The sequence below is a fragment of the Neolamprologus multifasciatus genome, chromosome 13, assembly GCF_963576455.1.
Source record: "Neolamprologus multifasciatus chromosome 13, fNeoMul1.2, whole genome shotgun sequence".
NCBI classification, from domain to species: Eukaryota; Metazoa; Chordata; class Actinopteri; order Cichliformes; family Cichlidae; genus Neolamprologus; species Neolamprologus multifasciatus.
This window is the reverse complement of record NC_140451.1, coordinates 20,656,312-20,681,122: the sequence shown is the minus strand read 5'-3', so window position 1 is coordinate 20,681,122 and position 24,811 is coordinate 20,656,312. Positions and strand designations below refer to the sequence as shown.

Here is a 24,811-nt window from a genome sequence, read left to right as displayed (position 1 = left end):
TACAGCATCCACGTAAAACATTACTGAAGTAGAGGCAAACTGCTATGACTAACATAAGAGCAGTGCTGTTCATTTTTCAGGAATTTCACAGAAAACTAAAAACAAACATGCTTTTAATGTACTTAGAATACTGTGTCACTATAAGAATGGTGTTTTAAAAGCTTGCCTCGTTTCATCTTCAGCTTTTACAACTTGCATTTAATGGAATTTATTCCCCCTCCTATCGCTTTAAGCTGACCTTCTTCCTTCATTCTACTTCATGGAGCAAACCACCAACCTTTTAAAGCACCTTACTTCACAGAGAGTGAATACTTTTTACACATGAAGAAGAAAAAGAAAATCATGTAGCATCTAATAGCCTAACACTGCACATTTGATGAAAAAGAAGCCTCTGTCTTGGATCACGAATATTACAAACTGCAGTACAGACAACATGAGCTCAATATATTATGATGGTGCGTGGACTACTGGGGGATTTAAAGTAAATACACATATTCTGGATCTAGTGGAAATTACAAGCAAAGCAGTGCCTACGGATTATATGTTGGCCTTGTTGTGCCACTCGCGCACCGTACCACAGCAAACAGCATTCACTCCGAGCTAAAGCAAGGTAAAGTGTCAGTATGAGGAATAGAAGGGTTCTATCTGTCTGTGCTATTTGATGTCACACCTCACGCACAAGGCTTATTCTCATTGCAGCTGATAAGCTGTGAAATCAGCTTTCATAGCATATGCTAAGGGGACAAGAGGGGGCTCACAAGCATCAACACTCTCATATCAAAGCACGCTTGACAAAGTCAAACCTCTAACTCGCACTATCAGCACCTCTCCATTTGTAATGTTGATTTCCCTTTATTTTCACTCATTTTTGTCTTTCACTCACATTGGGAAGCACGCCTTTACCTCTCACTTTCACACGAACCTGTGCAGACACGTATCTAAACACATTTTAAACAAACGCACCCAAACAATAGTTGTCTCCCACGAACACTCTGGACAGCCGGAGACTACTGTGGTCTCGTCTCTAATGGTGCAACAACAGGGGTGATTTCACACTGGTTTCCTATTCACTCACTGCTTTCTCATCTCTCTTGCTCCCAGTGGTGCTCCCTTTTGAAGCAGATTTGATTTCCCACATTCGTACATCTATCTTTCTTAAGAGGGCTGAGTAAGATTGCTTTGATCCTTTTCACATGAGAAAACCCAGACCTGCACAACCAGCCACCCTGAAGAGAGAAGTCATTTCTTTCGCAGCTTCTTCTTGGTTGACATGGGAACACAGTATCTAATTTACATATGCTAACAAGGATTCTCCAACTTTAATGAACAGGGAACCTAGAGAGATGCTGACCAAGTGGCGTAAAATGCCTCCAATACTCTGTTTACGCAGCAGTACTTTCATAGTGGTCCACAAGTGACATCATCAAGTAATATCAAGATTTTCAGCAACAACGCAACGCTTTTGAAAAAGAAAGAAAACAAAAAAAGTTCAAACAGAAACAGTTCATTTCCACTCTGCTCCACCTTGATGCACATCATGTCCCAGTAATTCAATCACAACTACCCCCGCAAGATGCTGTAGAATTTTTTTAGATGTTTATACAGCATCTCTGCCATCCTCTCTCTTTGATGAAAAGTGATTAAACTTTTGGGGGAGGACAATAATGAGAAGATTACAATAGCGTGGGCAGAGTTGAATGAAGCAATCAGAGTTATGGATTACATAGACAGTGAAGATGTAGTTCTCTACTCCTCAGTGCAGGGACTTTGCACTTCCTGAAAGGAAGAAAATGTGCTCGTCTCTGTTTTCTCCTCTGTTCGTGTTACTTTGATCACCTCTCATCCAGAATAGAGTTGTTCCACCTCTTCCTGTTCATGCGCTTTGGTGCAGATCAGCTGCCAGAGATGTCAGTACTGAACAAGTCCTAAACACAACCCAGCATTGCTTCATCAGACTACAACAAACATAAACCAGTTTCAAAGTTACCCTTTATAGCAAAATGTTTAAAAATATTATATTAGAAAAATGGAAGTGTTCAATCAGGTTTTACTACTGAGACAGTCTGTATTAGAATCCCAGATGACATTTTAAGTGGTTCAGGTAATGTTTTGGTTTCTGCTGGTGACCTTATCTCCCCTCACTGTGTAATAAAGTGTGGAGCCCCTCAGAAGTCTACACAAGGATGGATGCTTTTTTTTTTGCTCTGTAAGGTTGGCTCCATGCATTTTTGGGAAGAATTAAACAAGATTATTTACCTATTTAAGCATTTGCTTCTTTAAACCATCATGGTAGATTTGAAATATAACAATCAAGATTCATTAATGACTCAGTAATGATGATGATGCAGACAATCATCATCATCATTAACCCAGAAAGAGACAGAAAACTTTAGTACTGGCCAAATTGTCTGGTACCTTCTTGAAATGCACTGCCTAGCACAGAAATGCTAAAATGCTACGAAGACCATTACTTTTGAGTCTCTAAAAATAAAAATAATGAATCAAAGTGTCTGTAATTTTAATTTCCATCTCATATCATTCTAAACTGTCCAAACCTTTGTTCTGCATGAGCTGTTAAATTAAAGCAAAAGTCTACCCTTAAATTACATCTTGACTGATTGACTGTACGCCACCACAATGGATTTTAAAAGGCAAAATTACAAAACAAAAGAAGAAATTCAAACCTTTATAGACTCACTGTAGATTATTGTTATTAATATGTATTTCTCTTTGTAGATACAAAAGGAAAGATAACACTTCTGTTCAATTTATTCTACATAAGCACATTTTGTAACAAACAAAATGATTTGATTATAGGTTGGTCACCAGTAGGGATGGGTATCGAAAACCGGTTCTTGTTGAGAACCGGTTCCCACTGTTTCAATTCCTTGGAATTGTTTGCCATTTTTGCAAACGATTCCCTTATCGATTCCAGTCGCCCCGAATGACGTCACCACGTTGCGGAGTGTCATTTACCTGGTAGGAAACACGGCACCTAAGCGGCTCAAACGCTCAAAAGTTTGGGGATGACAACAGGGCAACTTACAATACTTGCAAAGTAGATATTTCATTTAAAGGAGGAAACACTGCGAATATGCAAAAGCATTTGCTCACAAAACACACGATAACCTTAATTGAATGTCATGTTTTTAATTCCGCTCTGGACTCGTGAATCTCAACCCAGCAGCAGCGGTAACGTTTGCATGTGCTCTCCCGTTAATGCGCGGCAGGTAAATAATCAACTAACAGTGCATATTATGTTAGTGCGATCTGCCTTATTACAAAACCTGCCATTACTGTGCATTTAGGTGACCATGATGAGAGAGACAGACAGAGTCTGGCTGGCTCAGATGCTGGAAGTTCTCGCTGCAGTCTACCGGTAGCGTCTCCTTTCAGGCCAGGATAGACAAATGTCACTGAGCAGTGACTAAGTTTGAGGTAAAAGGCTTGCACCCATTTGCCACAGCAGATGCCCCTGATTTTTGGTAAGTGAATGTGTTTAATTGTAGGCAGGGACATTACTGGATATTCTTGTGTAATTGCTACAGAATAATTTATGTTATACTTTGTTATTGCTGCAGAAGAATATTTATTTTATTATTTTACATTTACATTTTTTTTTCCTGGGGACCCTGTGACACCCCATTGAAGAGCCGTAGGGTGTGGATCTCTTAAGATCTCACTGTTGGGTTTGTAAGGCCATGTTACTCCTAAATTTCTATCTTGTTCAAAGAGAAGATATAAAACAAAGTTCTAAGCTAATTGACCTTAGTGTTCTCCTTTTTTAAAAAGAATCGATAAGAGAATTGATAAAGAATCAAATCGTTAAACAGAATCAAAAATGGAATCGGAATCGTGAAAATCTTATCAATACCCATCCCTAGTCACCAGTGGCAAAAAACAAATTATTGCCAATTTATATTCATTGTCTACTGTTTGCAGCAGAAAATACAAAAAGAAAAAAAAAATCATTCTTCCCTTTCACAATATACTGTTATGGAAAAAAACATTTTGCTTCTGTCAAGAACAATTTTACAGTGCCATTGCAGTCTCTATAGCCTTTCCTATTATTATTATTCAGTCTGACTAGGAAAGATGTGTGAAAGCTACACAAAAGCAAAAATTATAAGAGAGGCTCCTCAATCTGGTGTTACTGAGGTGCATAATCATAATGGAGAAAGCTATATGAAAAGTAGATTACCTTAACTTAGAGTTCTGGCCCTATGCCCATTATCTTCCTAAAAGCTGTGCTTTTACCCGCATGATGAATGAACAAAGTGACAGTACAATTAAAGTTGTCCTCAAGCATAGTGTAATGGACTGGGTTACAAGTTAGTTAACTGTTGTGTTGTGGTATTGGCAGCAGGACTAAAACTCAACCCAAAGAAATGCTGCTTAACCCTTTAAGACCTACCATAGAACCAAGTCCGCCAGAGCTTATATTATATTTTTACATGCTGTGGAGCCATTTTTGGGAGCATTTCAAGTTTCTATACATCAATACAACCATTACAGCCTAGATTTTAATAATATGTATGAATTAAGTGCATAGTGATTACATAAATTGCAAAAAAGTGCAATAAACTACAAAAAAATTGAAAATCGTTTTTGTTTTTTTAACATATACTTCTAGTTAGAGAAATTTAAGAGGCTTATCCCTCAAAACTGCAAATACAAAAAAGTTGCACAAAATAGTTTCCCACCACAGGAAATTTATTTTGAGTGTCTTCATAGTTTTATTTTTGAAATACACCAATTTTTATATACTGCAGGAAAAACGAAAATAAATATTATAGTGCAAATTTGCAAAAAAGCAGCATATGCATCAAATAAACTATTTCCAGCAGTGCAATATGAGTCCTAAGCATCCCAGAAACAACACAGAAAGTCATAAAGTCAAACATAACTTTTAAAAACACCAGTATAGGCTCATTGAGGCCCGGACGGTAAAAAACTACATTTCCGCGAAAATGACGTCACTTCCGGTTTCGGGCAGGTCATGGCGGAGATGCGATAGGTCGCGCTGACGTCTAATCCAATGTAGGAAGTGTTATGAACAGCTGATCGGATCGGCAAAGCGTGTTTCTGGAATATTATGTTTTTGTTGCTGCAAGCGCTTTTTATGCAGTTTTTGCAAAGCTATATGTGGAAGGAAACTGTGACCGAGGACAAGCTGATGGCATAAGATGTAAGTACAACTCCTCAGGTTTCATATGCAAAAAAAATTATTGCGCTAGCTTACGTGGTTGCAGAGCTACCGGGATTTAAAAATAGTTACGCAAAACAGAGCGTGCCCGCTCCGACCGGTTTTAAAGGGTTAATGCGACGTGAGGTCACGTTCCTGGGCCACCGACTGGGGGCCGGGGGGGTCGGCACCATGGATGATAAGATCCAAGTTGTGAAGGACTGGCTAACCCAAAAATCTGTGCACAAGTTAAAGAGCTTCCTGGGCTTGGCATCGTACTACAGACGGTTTGTAAGGGGTTTCTCCTGCATAGCCACGCCACTGTTCCACCTGCTCCATAAGGGTGTGACCTTCCAGTGGACAGCAGGCTGCCAGGGAGCTTTCACCTCACTGCAGGAAGTCCTACTGGGGGCCCCAGTGCTCTCTCCACCTGACCCCCCTCTGCCCTTTGTCCTTGACACAGATGCCAGCATACGCCACTTTAAGTACTACCTCGGGGGTCTCCACTTTATGGTCAGAACTGACCATGCTGCCTTGCAGGAGCCAGAGGAGCAGCTAGAACGCTGGATTGAGGAGCTGCAGGCTTATGATTTTGAGGTTATACACAAACCTGGGGCCCAGCACAGAAATGCAGATGCGCTTTCCCGCAGACCCTGTGCCCAAGATGGATGCCACTACTGTGAGAGGAAGGAAGCTCAGGAGGACCAATTGGTGCCCGATGTAAAGTGTGCTGTGACGGGGGTAGAGGAACGGCCATCCAGTCAGAGGCTGGTTGCTGTGGAGGCAACAGAGTGGAGACATCAACTGGAGGAGGATGCTGACATCAAACCAGTGCTTGGGTGGATTGAGGAACAGCGACAACCCCAATGGGAGGAAATCGCCATGTTGTCACGGGCCACAAAGGGACTCTGGTCCATGTTTATGTTTGCCTTGCAGCGGTACGATGGAGTGCTGCAAAGGGGCTGGAAAACCAGCTATGGGCGAGATGACAGTGGCAGTTGGTGGTCCCGCAGGCCCTGCAGGAGATGGTACTTCGTGCAGTGCATGGGGCCCAGGGGTCTGGCCACTTTGGTGTCACCAAAACACTCCGCCGCCTACGGCAGGGGTTCTATTGGGCCCGACATAAGCGGGATGTAGAGGCCTTTTGCCTCCGCTGCGACAGTTGTACAGCACGGAAGGGGCCCACAGCCAAATGCAGCAGTGCCCAACTGCAACAGTTTCCAGCAGGGTACCCTATGGAGAGGGTGGGGATGGACATCCTGAGTCCTTTTTCCCGCACAGAAAGGGGAAACCGCTATATCCTCACAGCTATAGACTATTTCACAAAGTGGCCAGAGGCATACAGTTTACCTGACCAAGAGGCCGAGATGATTGTGGATGCTTTGGTGGAGAGGATGTTCAGCAGATTTGGGGTGCCTGAAGTAATCCACATGGACCAGGGCAGGAACTTTGAGTCCTGTGTGTTTGCGGCCATGTGCGAGAAACTAGGCTCCCATAAGACCCGTACAACACCCCTCCACCCACAGAGTGATGGACTCGTTGAGAGATTTCACCATGCACTGGCAGAGCAACTAGCGCTACTGGCGGCTAAACATCAACGTGACTGGGACATTCACATTCCCCTGGTCCTCATGGCATATCGTTTGGTGGTCCAAGACTCCACTTTGTGCTCCCCTGCCCTCTTGATGTTGGCCAGGGAGATCCGGACTCCAGCGGAGATGATGATGGGCCGACCCCCCAATGCTGATGGGGATCAACCAGGTCCTGACTATGCGAGGAAGCTCCAGCATCGCATGAAGTCTGCTCATGACTTTGCTGGGAGGAAACTTATAAGTGCGCGGGTGCGGCAGAAGAGGAACTATGACATCCATTCCAGAGGCCGACATTTTGACATCGGGGAACTGGTCTGGGTGTACAACCCCCAGAGCAAAAAGGGCAGATGCCCTAAGCTGGACAGTGACTGGGTTGGACCCTGTAAGGTTCTGGAACGCCTGGGGGAAGTGGTGTATAGGGTACTACTGCCCCCAAGGGGATGGAGGGTCGCCCTGCACCGGGACAGACTGGCCCCCCTATCACGGCCACTTCCCTGGGACAACAGGGTGGGCCACGGACAGACCTGGACTCCACCCCTACAGACTCTTCCACCACCATTGTGACCCCAACCCCCCACTGTGAGTCCTGGGCCCGCAGCCACTTCGGACATGGCCCCTTCCCAACCTCCCTCCGGGCACCTTCGCCCAAGGAGGCACCATAGACCACCAGGCCATCTGAGAGACTTTATCCGCCCTCGTGGGCGAGGGACTTTGAGGGGTCGGGGTAGTGTAACAGACTGGGTTACAAGTTAGTTAACTGTTTTGTGTTCAGAATTGCCACTCACTTATGGCATAGTTGGACCACACCGGCAGCATGGTACTGAGTGTCCTTGAATGTGTAGTAGTCAGGCCGGTTGGCCTGTCAATCAGATCAGCTACCAATGACAGAGAGTCTGGAAGAGATCATACGTGTGGTTGGCTGAGAGTGTTTGGGGGGTGGGTGTTAGAGAATGTTGTTGTGGGTGTGTGGGGAAAAAAAGAGCGAGAGTTGGGGGTTTGTTTTGATTCTGGAGAGCAAGTTTTTCCCTGTTGTTTTGGCGTTGGCTACGGCCCACAGCAGCCTGTGTTACTATTCTTAATAAACACCGGTAACCGGAACACCGATCATCTCTGTCTTCTGTTAGAGGGACACTACAATATAAACAATACATTATAACCTAATAATTTATATTTCACTTGCGTGGAGCCATTTCTAACAAATATTTGTAAAATTGAATGTACTAAAACATTTTTTCTGCACAGACCTTTGTGATCTGCAAGTGCATGTTTTATAGTCCTTCTCTGTTTCTTTAAACTGCTTTGCTTGTTTTTGCATAAAAAAACGACTCAGTTTTAAAATAATGCTCAAATTGTCAAAGAATGTGCATCTGAAATGGTGACAAGTCAAATACTGTAGTAATGACACTTCATTGTTGATTTCCAGCTGCTAAGTGGAAGTGTTGATGCTGTTCCCCTTTGATAGCTGCCAGTGAAAAGAATGTAAGACTAGTGTCTGATAAATATGTAACAGAACAGTCAACCACTGCAGCAGAACAAAACAGACTAGAGGCAATAAAAAAGCCAAGATTCACTGATAAAATGTGACTGATACGACACTCAGAAATTACTCTTACATAAGCTGGATGACAAATTAAAGGAAAAGGAAAAAGAACTTGTCCCTTATATCGTTTGGGTCCACTTGTCTCCTTAGAGGGAAAGCTCACTGCAAATCAATGTAACAAAATCCCCGGACTGCACCTTAAACACCTCCTCCTCATATCCAATTACAGTACAAAGCTACAGCATTCATTAAGTGACCACATGAGAAATCACGCTCTTAAAATTATGCAAACATCTAAGTCATAAAACCTGGGGCATGCTGCCAGTATGCTTTTTTTTTTAGAACAGACATCATTTTAATAAACAGTGCCAGACAAACTGGAGCACAGGAAGTTTTTCTTTCAGTCGTGTTTCATGTTAAACAGCCATGTTTACAACCTTAATGAATCCCAATTAGCAGTAGCAGATTGTCCTGACACATTCAAACTGATTCAGCTGATTCTTTCTATTTAAATTCTGTGAAATATGTTTATATTATATGTTGTTTGCTGCTGTTTATATATTGGAAAATCAATAAATAAAATGGAGCATACAGTTCATAGTGTTGGTAGATAAATGCACCTAAAGAGAAGATAAATATTAAAGGTGCCTACAATGCCTCACTTCTTGGCTTTCAATCGGTTTTCAGAACAGTTGCAGTTACAAAGAAGTGGACTTAAAAATAAAAAAGCTTCAACTTATGTCAGACTTTTGTAACTAGAGACTGCAAACTGATCTCAACTTGCCAACTATCTGAAAACCAAGCTCAAGGGTCACAGTAATGTGATACCCACTCCTCGATTCTAGTGTGCAACTCAAAGAGTCTAAAGTCTAGAGTCTAAAAGAAGCTGACGCCACTTCAAGCAAGGTCCCAGATAAACACAGGCATGCATGCACTCTCAGAAAGTCCACAAAAAAAAGAAGGAAGAAAAAAAAAAAAAAACTAACTGTAGCTGCCGGTAGCGAAGCATGTAACAAAAAGTTAACAGTTAACCATGACATGGTTGTCATGGCAACCTGATATGATTATGCTCTAAGCACTAAAAAATAAAAGCACAAAACTTTTTTAGCATCCCTCAGTAGTAATGTGTGTATATATATATATATATATATATATATATAGTAAACTCTCTGGAATACTTATATCAAATCCATAGATTAATATAAGGTTAGTTTAAGAAGCACACAGTTTTGTGGCTTCAAAACCTGAACCACGTGGCTATCACATTTTATAAGCTTTTCAGAATCCTAAATCCATATCCTGACTTTTGTGGTCCTTGAGCTGAAGATCACCAGTGGCATTTTTGGTGAAGAATGTGGAAAAAAATAAAGATTTATTTAAATAAAAAAAAAAAAAGAATTTTCCATAAAAGCTCAACATGACTGTAAATCCAACGTGGTGGAAATGTACATCATCATAAGGTGAGTCCCTTGTGTGCATAAATGCACCTCCAAGATATAAAATTTGGATTAAAGAATCAGGGGGCTCTTCTCAGCCACTGTGAGAAAAAAAAAAGTTGTTTTATTCTGTAATTCTAGGCGATGCCACAGATTTGTGTGGCAAGAAGAGAAAGAAAATGAATTAGTCTAAAAAGGTGCCTCTGCAGCTTCATTGCTTGGCTCCCAAATTTAACAAATGTTAGTTTGTGTGATTAGGCGTGCTAGACCAGTTCAGAGCTATTCATTACCTAAAAGATGTAATCAGAGGCAGCAAGGGAGCTCCAGTGTTCTAACGATGGAAGTGATTAGCCTTGGCTAACAGACTCATCTGCACATGGCTCGCACCCAAGTAGAAATACACCAGGCTAAACATCGAGACAAGCAGCCAGTATTAAAACCACATCTTTCTCATGTATCTGTAAATTGTAATTCTGTAATTAAGCTCCTATAAACTGCAATACATTAACCAGTTACATTGTATTTGATCACTGAGACAAACATATTATAACCCCCTGCAATGCCAGGCCAGATACTCCCATCCCGTTTTGTTTTTTTTCCCCAAATTGATTAAACAGAAGAATAAGTATGTACCAATCAATCATTTTAAAACAAATAGAACAGACTAAAGGAAGTACAGTTTACCTGACAAGGTTAAATAATGCATGAATAGAGTATTTATTAGTCATTTGTAGGGCTGGGCGATATGACCCAAAATTCATATCTCGATATTTTTTACCTGGACGGCGATATAAGATATATATCTCGATATTTTTTTTAAAGCCATAAAGTAAGAACAAAAAGAGTGTTCTTAGTCAAAGCTGTGTCCCAGATGTCACACAGGCACTTTTATTAACATAGAGCCTAGCTGTACATAAAATTTACTCAAAAATAAATTCTGAGCATTTATTAAATAATAATGCTCCATAAATAAAAAAAAAAACCAATGTTGTTTTTGTGCATAACAAAAAGCTCACAATTGTGCAGTCAAAATGTAAACTAAAAGACGCTGAGCATAGTAACAAAGACAGATTTCACAGCTGCTCTGTTCCCAACTTCTACTGTGTGACTGACAGCATTGAGTTTGAAATCCTCGTCGTAACCACGTCTCTTAAGAGGTGCCATTTATGGTCCTTATACACAGTAGGGTAATATTACGTTGAAGCACAGTACGTATCACTCCGCGGGGCTCCTCGGTAGCCGTAATGCTCTGACAATCCATCAAGCGGTGCTGCTCCGTAGCTTACCAAAGTCGTACTAAAACATTTTTTGACAGATTGCTGAGCGCCATGTTCCACATAAAATCGGTTCGCGGCCATCAAGCACAACCAGAATTTATACATAAGGCGCGCTGTCAACTTTTGAGAAAATGAAAGGATTTTAGGCTGTGCAGCGCCTCTGGGCTGCATGGTGTTAGCGTGGTTAGCTCGTTAGCGTGGTTAGCTAGCTAACACGTTGACGGCGTCCAGCCCCACGCACGGGGCGATGCGCAGTAACTCGTTAACGGAGGTTTGCCGTGTCCATCTTGTCGCTTCCTGCAGGTGAAGCGATGGGGGAGGAGGGGGAGTTGTGTTCAGTGAAGGAGGGGCGAGGCCGAGTAATGTTGCGTAAAGACAAAAGTGGACGAAAGAGAGGCAAACGTGCGGCTCCACAAAGTATAGTTATAACCAGTGTTGGGTAAGTTACTTTAAAATAGTAACTTAGTTACATTACTAGTTACTTCTATCAAAAGTAACTCAGTTACTTCAAGTTACTCGTTACTTTCAAAGTAACTAGTTACTAGGGAAAGTAACTTTGGTTTTACTCAGAATTCTCTTATTAATGTGTTGCTTCCACAACTTTGCCAGTCTTCTAGCTTGCTTACTTGCCACAAGTGCACTGTGCCACCTACCAATAGAAAGGAAAACATAATGTGCATATTTCCACGAGAGAAATCCCATGCCTGGACCGTCATTGACTGCTGCCATGATTCTAGCCTACGTCACAGTGTCATGTGCGCCTTTTACATCCAACACAAAAACTGCAGTCGTGGTGCTTTTGATTGTACTCAGAATTCGGAAATTCTGCCTTCTGAATAGGAAGATGTAGGTAACACCAGACTGCAGATGAGCTGCATACAGGGCTGGACTGGGACAAAAAATCAGCCCGGGCGTTTTTTCCCACCATTATAGGAAAAATCATAAAGCCTTTGAATGAAAACAAACGCTGTTGTGACAGTGATGTACACTGTTTTGATGGTATATATGCATCAATCTATCAATCCTTTGTTGTAAGATTCAGATAATTATTTTTTAAAAGCTAGACATTTTAAATGAGAATAAGAAAGAAAAGTATTTATTTGTGCCCCCCTCTCCCTGTTAATGCCCTACCTGGCCCCCCTGGCAAAACTTTGCTAGATCCACACCTGCACAGTTACCAGCTGTCAGTTACCTAAAAAAGGATTCTGGGGTTATCTGTCTCTCAGAAACAGTTCATAACTTCCCTTCAACTCATTTATGTCACCTAAAAGATAAACCTGTTTCTCCATCACCTGTCCAGCTCTGATTATTCAGTAAGGACATCTCCTGGTTTCATCTTCATGTTTCCCTCTCACCAGATAACCAAACCGATATCATGACCAGCAGCTTTTTTGCAGCTGTGGCTCCAGCAAACATCAGCTGATACTAGAAATTAATATTAAATAAATTCTAACAACAGCTGATCAAGCTTAAACGTGCTGCTGTTGTTTAACGCGACATCGGCTGGTTTCCTCTTTCTGGCGCAAAGTGGGTGATAAACAAACAAGAGAGCCGATCAGCTGATCATTGATCAGTTTTCATGATTGAAGTAGATACGGGAGAGGGAGGGGGAGAATGAAAGAAGAAGAGGCAGCTGTGCAGCAAAGACACAGAATAACTCCAGCTTTGTCTTTTTCATTGTAGCTGAAGTCCGGGACAAACTGTTCCTTTTCACCTCAATAAGAAACGCGTAATATTTTCTCTGAATACCAGACGGGACGGTTGGCAACTCTAATAACTTATGAACAAAATAAAGTTCAACATCATTAACTTCATAGCACCCACCCAGCTGTATAGAAACTCCGTCATGCTAGCTAGTACGCAGTACGGAAAAAGTCAGAATAACGAAAATAAACTCCACCTAAACTTGGTTTATATCTGACCCAGATAGACTACAGGTCATAACTTCTTACCTGAAGTTCAGTTCACACTTGGACCGGCGGCCGCCTCGGGTCTCTTTTCCTTCTGCGTCCCCTTTCCCTCATCCACCTGCTGCCTCCACCACTTGCTAATGTTACAGAATCTGTGGAAGCTCCGCGATAGCCACCACACGAAGTAACGAGTAACGACCCTATCTGAATCCCAGTAACGACTAACGCGTTCCTGATTTTGGCATAATAACTAGTTACCGTGCTCGTTACCACAATAATAACGTAGTTACTGTAACGCGTTACTTAATAACGCGTTAGTCCCAACACTGGTTATAACGTAACATAGACTATATCGAGATAAAGGATATTGTCACATCTTATATCTCGTATAAAAATATATCGATATTTTTTAAAAACTCAATATATCGCCCAGCTCTAGTCATTTGACACATTTTTCAGTGACTAAATCAAATTTTAAAGAATATTAAAAAATTCCACATTTTCTAGGTTGCACTGCTAAGGTTAGCAGTGCAAACACCAGAACCCTTTTTTGATTGTGTGTTGTTGTCGTCCGGTACTAAATTCTCATTACTTTGTTAAGCAGGTTTTTTTCAACTTATTTTGTCAAAGAATGATATTTTCATTTTCTAGATCAAATCTGCAAAACTGCACCACTTTTTCGAGTTCACAAAATCAGGGGGCGAAAAGAGGGTGGCTGCATAACTAAGAACTTACACATAAATAAAATATGAAGAATTTACTCGGCCAACTAACATTTCTGTTGACAAAAAAAAAAAAAAGCTGAAAAATGTGTCTAGTTGGTTTCACACCTCACCAGAATTTCAATACCATTGTGTTATGAAAAATATTTGTTTAAATATTGACTTGCCATGAATAATGCGCAGTGTTGGTTCAACCAATGACAAGAATACAAAGGAAAATGTTTCAGGTCCATTTGAATGCTTTTTATTTCTGTTCTTAGTCACAGTAAAATGAAAAATAGCCTTTTATGCTTTGCTATGTTCTCAGTTTTCTGTACTATAATCATGGCCATTTAAGCATATAAAAAAAACATTTCTCATACATTTTCCAACTGTATTTCAGTTTTACTTCCTACAAAAGGCAGCTCTTTGTCAATCTTATGGCATAAAAGTAGAGCCACAAAAGGAAAGAAAATCACTTAGAGGACCCTATTCAAACAGTCGTTTTAAGCTTCTGATTGATCACTCACTGTGCTACAACATACCCCCACATCCTTTATTACGAGACTTTAGAATGTCCTCAAAGGCATGAGATGTCATGTGACCATGGAGCCACAGACTGTAATACCATCATAATCAGATATTACGTAGGTAACACATTTATGGTTGTCACTTCCAGAACTAATAACCCATCCTTGCTGCATTTCATTAATATCCAGCTATGCACTAAAGAGCAAGTAAAACATGACTTAACACAAATCGAACAAGTTTGTTTATACATTCTAGAGATAAAATGGAATCCCTCTTGCATGCAGCTGCAGCCTATTTATACAAGCTCCTGTTCTTTGGTCTGAATTAATAGGTACCACACAGTGTTGTAGCAGGTAAAAAGTTCCATAGCACTCAATTAGATACACCTAATCAAGCTTAATAAATTGTGTACAACTCAAACGGTGTGTAAACAGCTGATGCAGCGCTTATATTTAGATGGCTGCACAATTTCTGGGACAGTGACTAAGTGAAATTATTTATAAGTACCATAAGCTTTTGTGCAATAAAATCCTTGTTAAAATAATCAGCATTCATATTATCAACATCTATAGCATTTACATGAGATGTTTTCGTAACAAGCTGGTAGTAGTAAACCTCTACTGCATTGCTCTAAAATGTAATATACCATCTTGTCTTTAGTCACTAACACTGCAGGTGCTTCCCTCTGCAGGATGATGTAACTGCTATTATCAGATGAGTGTTTCCTAAGTGACTGTTCATCGTATGTATGTGGCTGTGCGAGAGAGTAGCGCTTACTGCGAGCAGTGATCTCAGTGTGCACTTGACACAGAAATGAAAAGCTGTTATGCAGTAAATTTTCATTCAGGTTCCCTAATTATGCAACTTTTTTCCCCATCCCACCTGTGTCAGAGGTGCATTTTATCAATTTCCCTGTGAAGAAGCCTGCTGGTTCAGATGCATAAAGGCTGAGTTGTTTAGCATGGGTATTTTGGCTGGGACGACTGACCCTAATGGGAAAATGTATAAACACCATTATGTGCTTTTGTGCTGCTGCTAGCATCAAATGAAAGATTTGATGTGGGCCTCAAGTGCTCTCATAATTATTGTGATGGGCTGGGATGGTTTAAACAACCCTATGCACCTGTTTATGCAGAGTACTTTCAGAGATAAAAATATACTTGAGCAAAGTAAGTTGAACGAAAGAAATCAGGGCTGCTTGTAGTACTGATTTAAAACTCACAAGCTGAAAAACATAGCATATCTACATCCATTTTTAGTAATCATCAGCACCACTAACAAATCTCTTCTATATAATATATTAAATGTAAAAGTTTTGTTTTATAATAGTAGAAAAAAATTATATTTGTTTCTGTGTTTTATATTATATAGAAAAAAAAACTAATTTGTCAAGTTTAATCAAACATCACAGTTAGAAAATGATTAAAAAAGAAAGCATAGTTATGGAAACTGTTAATTAGATCAAAATGGAAAATGATGAAATATAACAAAAAATACCCTGAGGAGAAATTTAATTTGATTAACCAACACTACTTTGGAAAATTTGTTTAAACTGTTAAAAAAAAAAATGTATGGCCAAAATCAATATTCTCTGATTCAGATTTGTGACATTTATTCAGGATAACGTTGGTTTGTGAGCACTGAGGAAAAGAGAACTTTGATAAATGCTTTCACTAAAGCAACAATGAAAATCCATCAAAATTCAGAGATTATAATTTATGAGCTGCAGAAAGAAATTTTTAGATTTTCTTGTTTACTGGCTGGCTGTATTGTACAAACTAATGACAATTAATATCCACCGAGGACAAATTCTTCCTGTTTCACTAAAACTGGATCAATATTCTGGGAGGAGTAGCAATACTTCTGAAAATGGAAGAGAGTTTTCAACACGAACAATACAATCTTGACCAAGTTGAGCACAATTTCGATAAAGATCCTTTAGGTGATCGTGGTGTTCCTCTATGAGGAACGCATGTCCCACTTGTGGGGGGGACGCACAGATGACTGATAAGTTCACTGATCATTCATCCATATGAGTCAGGCAGGAACAAGGGTGTTTGACAACAGTACAGTAATCAAAATAAAAAAAAGCCTTTTTTAAATTTGTGCAGTTTGTTTTGCATATGTTTGTCATTTTCCCAGGACTGTGTTATGCAAATGTTATTGCACAAGGAAACAAGGCAAACCAAAACTAGGAGGTAGATTCAGAAAGAAGCTATAATCATCCATTATTCTCTATTGTCATACAAACTATTACATATTCTAAAGCATACAAGGATAACATATAATTAGTAGTAATGAGTTTAATGTTTATGCCTTATGCTGTAATTTAGTGTCAGGAGAAAGTGATGTCAGCAAGATGGCTGTGTCTGTGGTGTGCTTGTTTGTGTGTGCATATACAAGTGTGTTTGTAGTAGTCATAGAAGTACCGTGCACAAGTCTAGGCACGTTTATATTCTTCCTCACTGTGCACATTAAAGTAATCTGAAATGTTCATATACAGCATAATTCCACAAAACATGATGTCTGATGTTTTGGTTTTGTTTGCTTTTTTAACAATACTACTGAATATTGAATAGGAATTTTAAAAAGTAGAACAAAATGCAAAGCAATAAGTATGAATTCAGCTGCATTTAATGTCAGAGCCTGGTGGTCCACACTAAAACCAATTTTCTCTAATTCAGTGCCAGCGAGCCACAGACCTCAGAGGTTCTAATCCTTTTTAGTTTAGTCATCTCATGACCACGTTTTAAATCTCTAAACCCTCACTGAGGTCAGTCCATGCGGGTGCTGCTGACCGCGCTGCATCTGCTTAGCATCAACAATGTCCTATCCATGTCACATGAAACTACTTAGCCACATGACTTGAACACATGCAGCTAATGTAAGATAAAAGAGGGCTTTTTGATTTTGGTAATTATTTCACCTCAGTGGGCGACTTTTAACCCTGCAAATCGCACAATGACTTTTATTGTCACAGGGTTTGTCTCAGAGTTTTTACACATAATGGAATGACTAATCCTTAGATAGCAAAAAAAGAGAAAGTCTAAATAATTAAATTAACAAAGCAGAGGTAGGTGAAAATCCATAAGCTTAAGCATTAAACTGGTAACTACAGAATTTTGCTAGAGAAGTCCTTCAGTGAAATATATCCCCAGACATGATTTGGCGAAAAGCCAGTGTAAGTGGAATGGCCAAGAGGACAGAGGGTGAGGCCCACTCTCAGTAGGGGTCCTCCACTGAGTTCCTGTTTGGCTGTACCAACAGCTGTCTTATCCTGAGGATGAAGGATGAGGTTTCGTTAACAAGTGTTTTTTACTCTAACTCAATTTTAAAGCCTAGCAAAAGTGGCTATAAAATAAATGTATTTAAATTAAAAATATAACATGTGATATATTACAGATAAACATGTGTTTTGATGGTCATTATACATGCAGTGTTACAGCTGTCATTTTTAACTTCAAAGTACATCAGCCTGAGCAGCATGGACAACAATAGTTGCGTGAAATGTAAGTAGTCTTAAATTCTTTGAAATCAGTCAAAACCTTACTAAACAACAGTGTGGTAATGTTTTTTTTAATTCATGCTCACTGCAGTCCAGCAAATTTCTGTGTCAATGTCTGTGCTATTGTAGGCTGTAATATGTTTGAAAAACCCCTTGTATAGTTTCGCACTGTTGTGTCTTTTTTGCTTTTGTTATTCCTATGCATGAAAGACATGGTACTGCGACAGTGCACCTGCCAGTTGCTGTCTACGTGACGATGTTAAAGCATTCACTAATAAATGCAGAGCGCTGCATGGTTTCCTCAACGCTGAAACATTTGAACGCAACTGACAACCGGTTTTATTTTATGTTCTTCAAAACTAGTCTGTCTGACAAAGGGACTTCACTGTATGGGTCTCTTGGTTGCATCAGCAGCGCAATGTAACCAAGTAACCTACTTATATGCTGCGCTGCGAGATAAATTTGGGTTCTTTATTAACTTGAGTGCCTGGTATTTTTACCATTTTCTAAACTTAATACTTATTGAACTGTTATCTAAATTGGAACCACCTTGTAAACCCTAGAGATGGTTGTGAATAAAAATCCCAGTAGATCAACAGTTTCTGAAAACTCAGCCCATCTCGCACCGTGTCCAAATTCACTTAAATCACCTTTCTTCCACATTCTGATTATAAAACTAAAGCAGCCATGCTGCCATGTCATTGGTTGGTTATTCGTTAACAAGGAGTTTAACAGCTGCACCTAGCAAAATAGCTGTGTGCATTTTCAAAACATCATCATTTATATTTGCGAGATGACTTCAGAGTTCTAATGTTTCAATTCTTTTTTTTTTAAGATGTTTCATTGTAAAAAAAACAAAAACCTACATTTCCTCTCCTAAAAGGCTGCTTAAGTGACAAGTCAGCCAACGCACAAAGAAATCCACTCACCTCTGTCACTTCCTCTGACTGCTTCCAATGCTTCAAAGGATTCTGTAATGGCCGGTTTAAAATACAGAGTGCACTCACTTGTACTGAAATAGGTCTTTCATGTGCCAACAAAGCTCTGTGGGTAACATTCATGTGACTAAAGGTACTCTTAGGAATTATCAGGATTTCTATAAAGATCTGTCTTAAACTTTAGCCAAATCTTCACCGAGGTTACAAGCTGGAACAAAGAATCTGCTTAAACTAATTGCACATCAATCATTGTATTGTTCTTGCCTAAAGAAAATACACATTTCAAAAATCAACATGTAGGCTGTAGAGAGTAAGCTAACGGACCAGCAAACCTAGAGTCCAATCAGTTGAACAAAATGTGGTGATGTGGTTTGATACACTCTGCCTTAGAAAGTTAAAATATTGTGTTTGTTATCCTCAAGAGGAATCTGCTGACCCAAGCCTTGCATAAAATATAGATGTCAGCATAATTATGAATGTATTGATTTGCATAAAGCAGGATAAGATTAAAAGGTAGTCCTAATCTTAAAATGCTAAGCCGACTCCAAAAGCATGACACAGACGATAAGTAGGCTAAAATGAGTCAACAAATGAGCTATACAAATCCTGTGAGACATTTATGTGTTTATTTTGTACAAATTATGCAACATACTTACACAGAACAAAAAGCTAACAAACTAATGATACCAATACTGAATTGAAGGGAATACAACTTTGAAATGAAACACAGCATGGTGTAAAAGTGGCATTTTGTGACAACGGACACTGAGCTGATCAGCGTCCCACCTGCTGATATTACAAAAACTTCAAAAACAGAACAAAATGAACTTATGGACAAAAGAATTATTGAAGAATGAAGGCCCTAATGGGACAGATAGTCCAAGTAATACATTGATTTTTGAAATGTATATGTCAACAGGTAAGCCTACTGTTTTTAGATTTTTAGACTTAACTACTTTATACTTAAATGCAGTCAAACTAGTGGCTTCTTTTGTGTAGTTAATTATGCTCCAGGATATTGAGTAAAGACTCAATAAATTAAGTTGATTAATAAGATAATAAGTTAGCTCTAGCAGTCTCTGTCAGGACTGTGTGAGTCCAAAGTGCGAAAACAGCTAAAAATAATGACTTAATTATGGAAGGCTATTAATTCAGCTTTTCCCCCCCTTATTAAAGTATCACCAACAGTTGCCTGACCTATGAAAAGTGGGCCTGGTAGGAAAAAAAAAATTGCATATGCCTTGCAAAACAATGGTGACAAACTCACAGCAGTGGAGTGCCATTAGTTTGTCACCATTGTAGCTTTAGACTCAGAGAATGTAACAGCTACATTGATGATGTATAACCATGTGCTTTCCCACATTAGGAACTAATAAGTAAACGATAAGTGAATCCATAAAAATCAGAACTATGAACAAAAGCGCTTGCAGCTAAAATGATTTCTTTGGATTATTGATGGATACTGATAGAATTTTAGAGTTAACAGTGCTAAACCTTTGAAAATATTTATCCTCCATAACTGGGAAACTGGATGAAGTTGATAATGTCGCTGCATTAAACTCTAGGACGAACTGTAACCCTTAATTACCACCATAATAAGCTAGATAGCAACATTTAACTATTAAATAAAAAATGAATTCAAAAGAATTTTTCACCATTTCAAATTTATGTATCGAAACTATCATTTAATGAACAAATATACAAATATTGCATGCTAGCATGTATTTAATGGAATGTTGAGAAAGAAAAGTCTACAAGAACTCGAGAACTAGAGCAATACATCTGTGATGTGATGCAGATGCAGATCTTTTCCTAGCTCACTGCCAATTTTCCTTTTGGGGGAGAGCACTTGTTAATTTGTAATGTAATGTTGTACTACCTTTGTTAAAGCTGTCACTCTGAAGAGTGGACAGAGAATTGACATGTTGTACTGATGGACAAAATGTAGATAGATCATGCTCCAAGATCAATATTCAATATACCAATATTTACGTAATTCTCTAATGTACAGTAGAACAAGTGAACTGGCATATAGAACTTGGGGCTAATGTGTAGTTAAATGTATTGGGGATGGTTGTCGCAGTGCTAAAACAGTAAAATGAGGAAAGGCAGATGATAAGAAACTTTGATGAGAGAAAAAAATATATATCAGCACTCAGGAATTTATGATTTTATTAAAATATATCTTGTTAAATTACATTGCTACCTCTTGGTGCAGAAATCAGATTACCTGTCAATCACCTGTACTGCACCTGTGTCTTTTGCTCATTTCCATGCTCACTCCAGCGTGTCATACTTCTTCAATGCTAATGGTTTCCATCCACACTCTCTACTCATTTCATTACACCGCAGGTGGTGAAGATGAAATAGAGAGTTTACTACCTCTGATACCTGACACTGAGCTGATGATCTGATAATGGTAGTCTGGCTGTGCCGTGCCCACCGTTCCTCACATGGAAATGGAGAAGTTGACAGTAAATCATAACAAAGGCATACAACCCACATTATTTCTTCTTAATCTGCAAGATAACACTGGAAGGCGAAAATACCAGGACAAAGATGAAAAGGAAGAGGAAGGCATGCTACAGTTGCTCCTGTTTCCTCTTCCTCTCCCTCTGCACTCGGACTCAAATCATTTCAGGCATCACTACCCACAGGTCTCTTATCAAATAATATTGAAATGGTTGCCCCGAGGTGTCCATTGTGCATATGAATAAAGTCATATTTGTTGAATGATAAGTAAGTTTATGACAGTAATGGACTGTGGGGAAGATATTCTTTATCCTATGATGAAATCCCATTTTAATAACTCATGGTGTATTTTCACTTTGTGAAATCGGAGACACAAAAAAAGAGAAAAAGAGGATTATATCTAGCTACACTTGAATGTGCTCTAACAAATACTCTTTTATAAAATGGATCACATGACTGCTATATGTGAAAGCTCATATGAAGCCCCGTGATCACCCAATGTTGCGGTCTCACTGAGCTCAGTAGAGGGCTTTATCACCCCTACAGCTCATTCACTGTTTTGTTTTTCCCCCTTTGGCATACAATTTTACAGTTTCGGTAGATTCTCAAATATGTCATCAGTGTTGCTTTAAACGGCGGTATGCAGCTAATGTTCATGTCAGTTTGACGTGCAGCCCGTAACGTTTTGCTCACACATTTCCCATAAGACTTTATGAGGTGGTAATATGTCAGTGTTGTGGCTTGATATGTGGAGAGCAATTAATCAAACTTTTAAACAGTTTGAGTCTTTGTAGTTATTAAAATCATTTGTACAAACAGACAAATATGAGTCAATGTCACAGCTTTGGTCCTGCTGCTGGAAATACCCACTTGAGCATGGCATGCATGGTCATATATATGTGTGTGTGTGTGTATGTGTGTGTGTGATTTATCATCCCCCTACCAAGTTTGAACTTCTCTTTTCAGTAACATTTGTAGAAAATGACTTACATAGCTGCCTTCTGTCAAATAAAGCACATAAGCCTAGGTATTTTGTGACCTATTTTCCAAGATTTACTTCTTCAATAAGAACAAATGGCTCTGAGGACCGCAGGCATTAAGACAGTGTTGGCAATGCTCTTCATTAAAAAAAAAGACTAAAATTTAAAGTGGTAACAGCATCAACATATAACTAGCATTATATTACATTACACAATTTACAATAAGAAAACACATTAACCCTAAAATTACAGCCGTGACTAAAGGCCCAATATTGTTTCATATGTTAATTTCTCAAGAGCTGCAAAACTGGTGCAGTCTTATTAGTTTCAGCACCGAACACACATTTTTTTTTCTGATGCAACCAACAAGATTAGATCATTAGTCAGTCATGGGAGTATGGCAGCGCTTGTTAATTACTGTTTTATCACACACATACACATACTGATCTGCCTGGTGTGAGCATAATTATAAAAAGGTGAAGTCTAATTGAATTCAAAAAGCTCATACAAAGTGATCTGAGCACAAAGTGCCTTAAGCTGTGTAACTGTGGACTGCTGAGTATTATAATTTAATCTTGAATGAGAATGATGAGACAAAGTAAAATGGAAAGCCACCCAGCTGTCTTAAAATTCTTCATTCTTGGAAAAAACAAAGAAGCTACACCAAGTTAAGAGTGACCATGCAGTGGCGGTCTCATTTTGACTGCCACCTGTATGCACTACACCCTACGGGTTTCCCTCATTCTTCATCCTTTGTTATGAACAAGACACTTCATTACTTCTAAGGATAATTCACCACTGCCTAATTTTTCCCCTCTGGTTCACTTCAGTTACCAGAGTATTTTATAACCTCTTTACTTCTTCCTATTAATACTTAAAGAGAAGCTGCCCGGAGCTGCCTGTCCTTTATCCTAACAATAAAAATGGTATATACGGTCCTGAAGTCCAAACCAGAGTAAAAGAACTCATTTCTAGCAGCATCCGCCAAAGCTTCAGTGCAGAACGAGCTTAATATGTAATTTGCCCATTGAAACTACACGCTGGTTTAATGAAAACCTCGAATAAAGTTCAGGGGCTTTATGGGAATTCTACAGCATCTCGTCTTAGTGGCCATTCTGAAAATTGCTGAAATCTAGACAAACCTACATCTGTTACAGGTACTGTTCCCAACTTTTATACTGCCTGAAACAAATAATGCTTTATGTCGTCTTCTGAAAAAAGGTTTAAAAATTAGAGAAAACTAATCAGCAGTGATGTTGATAATATCAAAGACACTGATAAATGAGACTGTTTCATCAGTTCACTGACTTAAATGGAATATATTATGCAACACATCTTACATATACCACAGAAACAGTTTTACAATACATAAAATGTGCAATAAATGCACAACAATATCTATGAAATTACACATTTTTCCTAGTCTATGATTGGTTAAGTATACAAAGCAGTGTCTAGGGTGCTGGATTTTTCCATTTGGTTTACACTACTGTCTTTATGGAGCATAACTTGCCTCTCAGGCACCTGATAAACAAATATATTTTTAGATCTCTGTATATATTGTTTGTTAGACATCTTATTGAAAAACAACAGAACGACTTCTGCTGAAAGAAGAGATACAGAGCAAATCAAAAACACATGACCACAAGTTTGCAAGCTAACATAAAGACACTGCATGTCAAAAATGCAGGGCCACATGTTTCATTATGCATCTGCAGTCCATTGCCTGCTTCAATTTAAACTACCAGTGGATTACAAATAAAACAACAATGCAAAGGCTAGTCTGTGGCGTGCACATTTAAAGCTATGAGTACTATAGTTTAAAACAAACATCTTAACTCAAAGGCCACTTGCTAGCCTTTTCTGGACATTTTAAAGCATTTAATAACAAGGCAGTAAAATGTATTGGACAGCACTGCTTCTTCACAGGGAACTTGACTTGTCATAGCAAGGACAGCTCAGGTGTTACTAATAGCAGCAACGAGGTTCACTCCATTTAAGCATCAAAGTAAGCCGCTGAAGTCACTAAGGGGAGTACAGCTGTCATTTATGTTATCAGTGACAGCTGTTTGTTTGGTGCTGTGAGAGAGGAAGAAGTCCATTTCTAGTCTGAGCAACAACAATCAACATGAATGTAGTTTTAGCACTGAATGTGTTCAAGAATGATCAAAATCAGGGTCTTAAATAATAATTTAATTCAAACTGGCTGAGCAGGCTGTGATGATGCTTTGTGAGAATGGGGTGATTAGGTCTCACAAGTAACTGGACTACAGCCATTTACAATAATATGGACTTGCACTGCTTTATACTTCTACTGTCATTCGTGCATTTTGAAAATTAGCCCTTAAAATGAATAAGTTCTGATAAAAGCTGGGGTTTTCAAAAAAAGGTTTCTACACTCTTGCATGAGTAGATGCTGGGATCAAGTCAGTGTCTTGTTACATTTCTGTAAAAGACTCGTGTGAGTCACTGAATAGACTGAATGAGTGAATCACGTTTTGAAGCATTATCTCCTGCAGCGCGATGGGCTCCCTCTCACACACTCAGGGGGAAGTTACTGCATGAATATTCATGGTAGAATACCGTTATTGATATGCATATGAGCCGAGATTAAAAAAAGAAAGAACGGGGGGGGGGGGAAGTCAGCTAATAGAAAACTGCAGCTGTCCAATTGAGAAACTCCGCGCAATTTAAGTGATTACGGTAATCATACTCATCAACAACTGGATCACTGAAATATTTTT

The 24,811-nt window shown here is 39.3% G+C and overlaps 1 protein-coding gene across 1 annotated transcript in view; it reads right to left on the bottom strand.

Moving 5' to 3' along the window:
• The window catches only part of LOC146505497 (protocadherin-15-like), a 174,783-nt gene that overhangs the window by 147,276 nt on the left and 2,696 nt on the right, over positions 1–24,811 (bottom strand). The gene's annotated exons all lie outside the window — the stretch shown is intronic.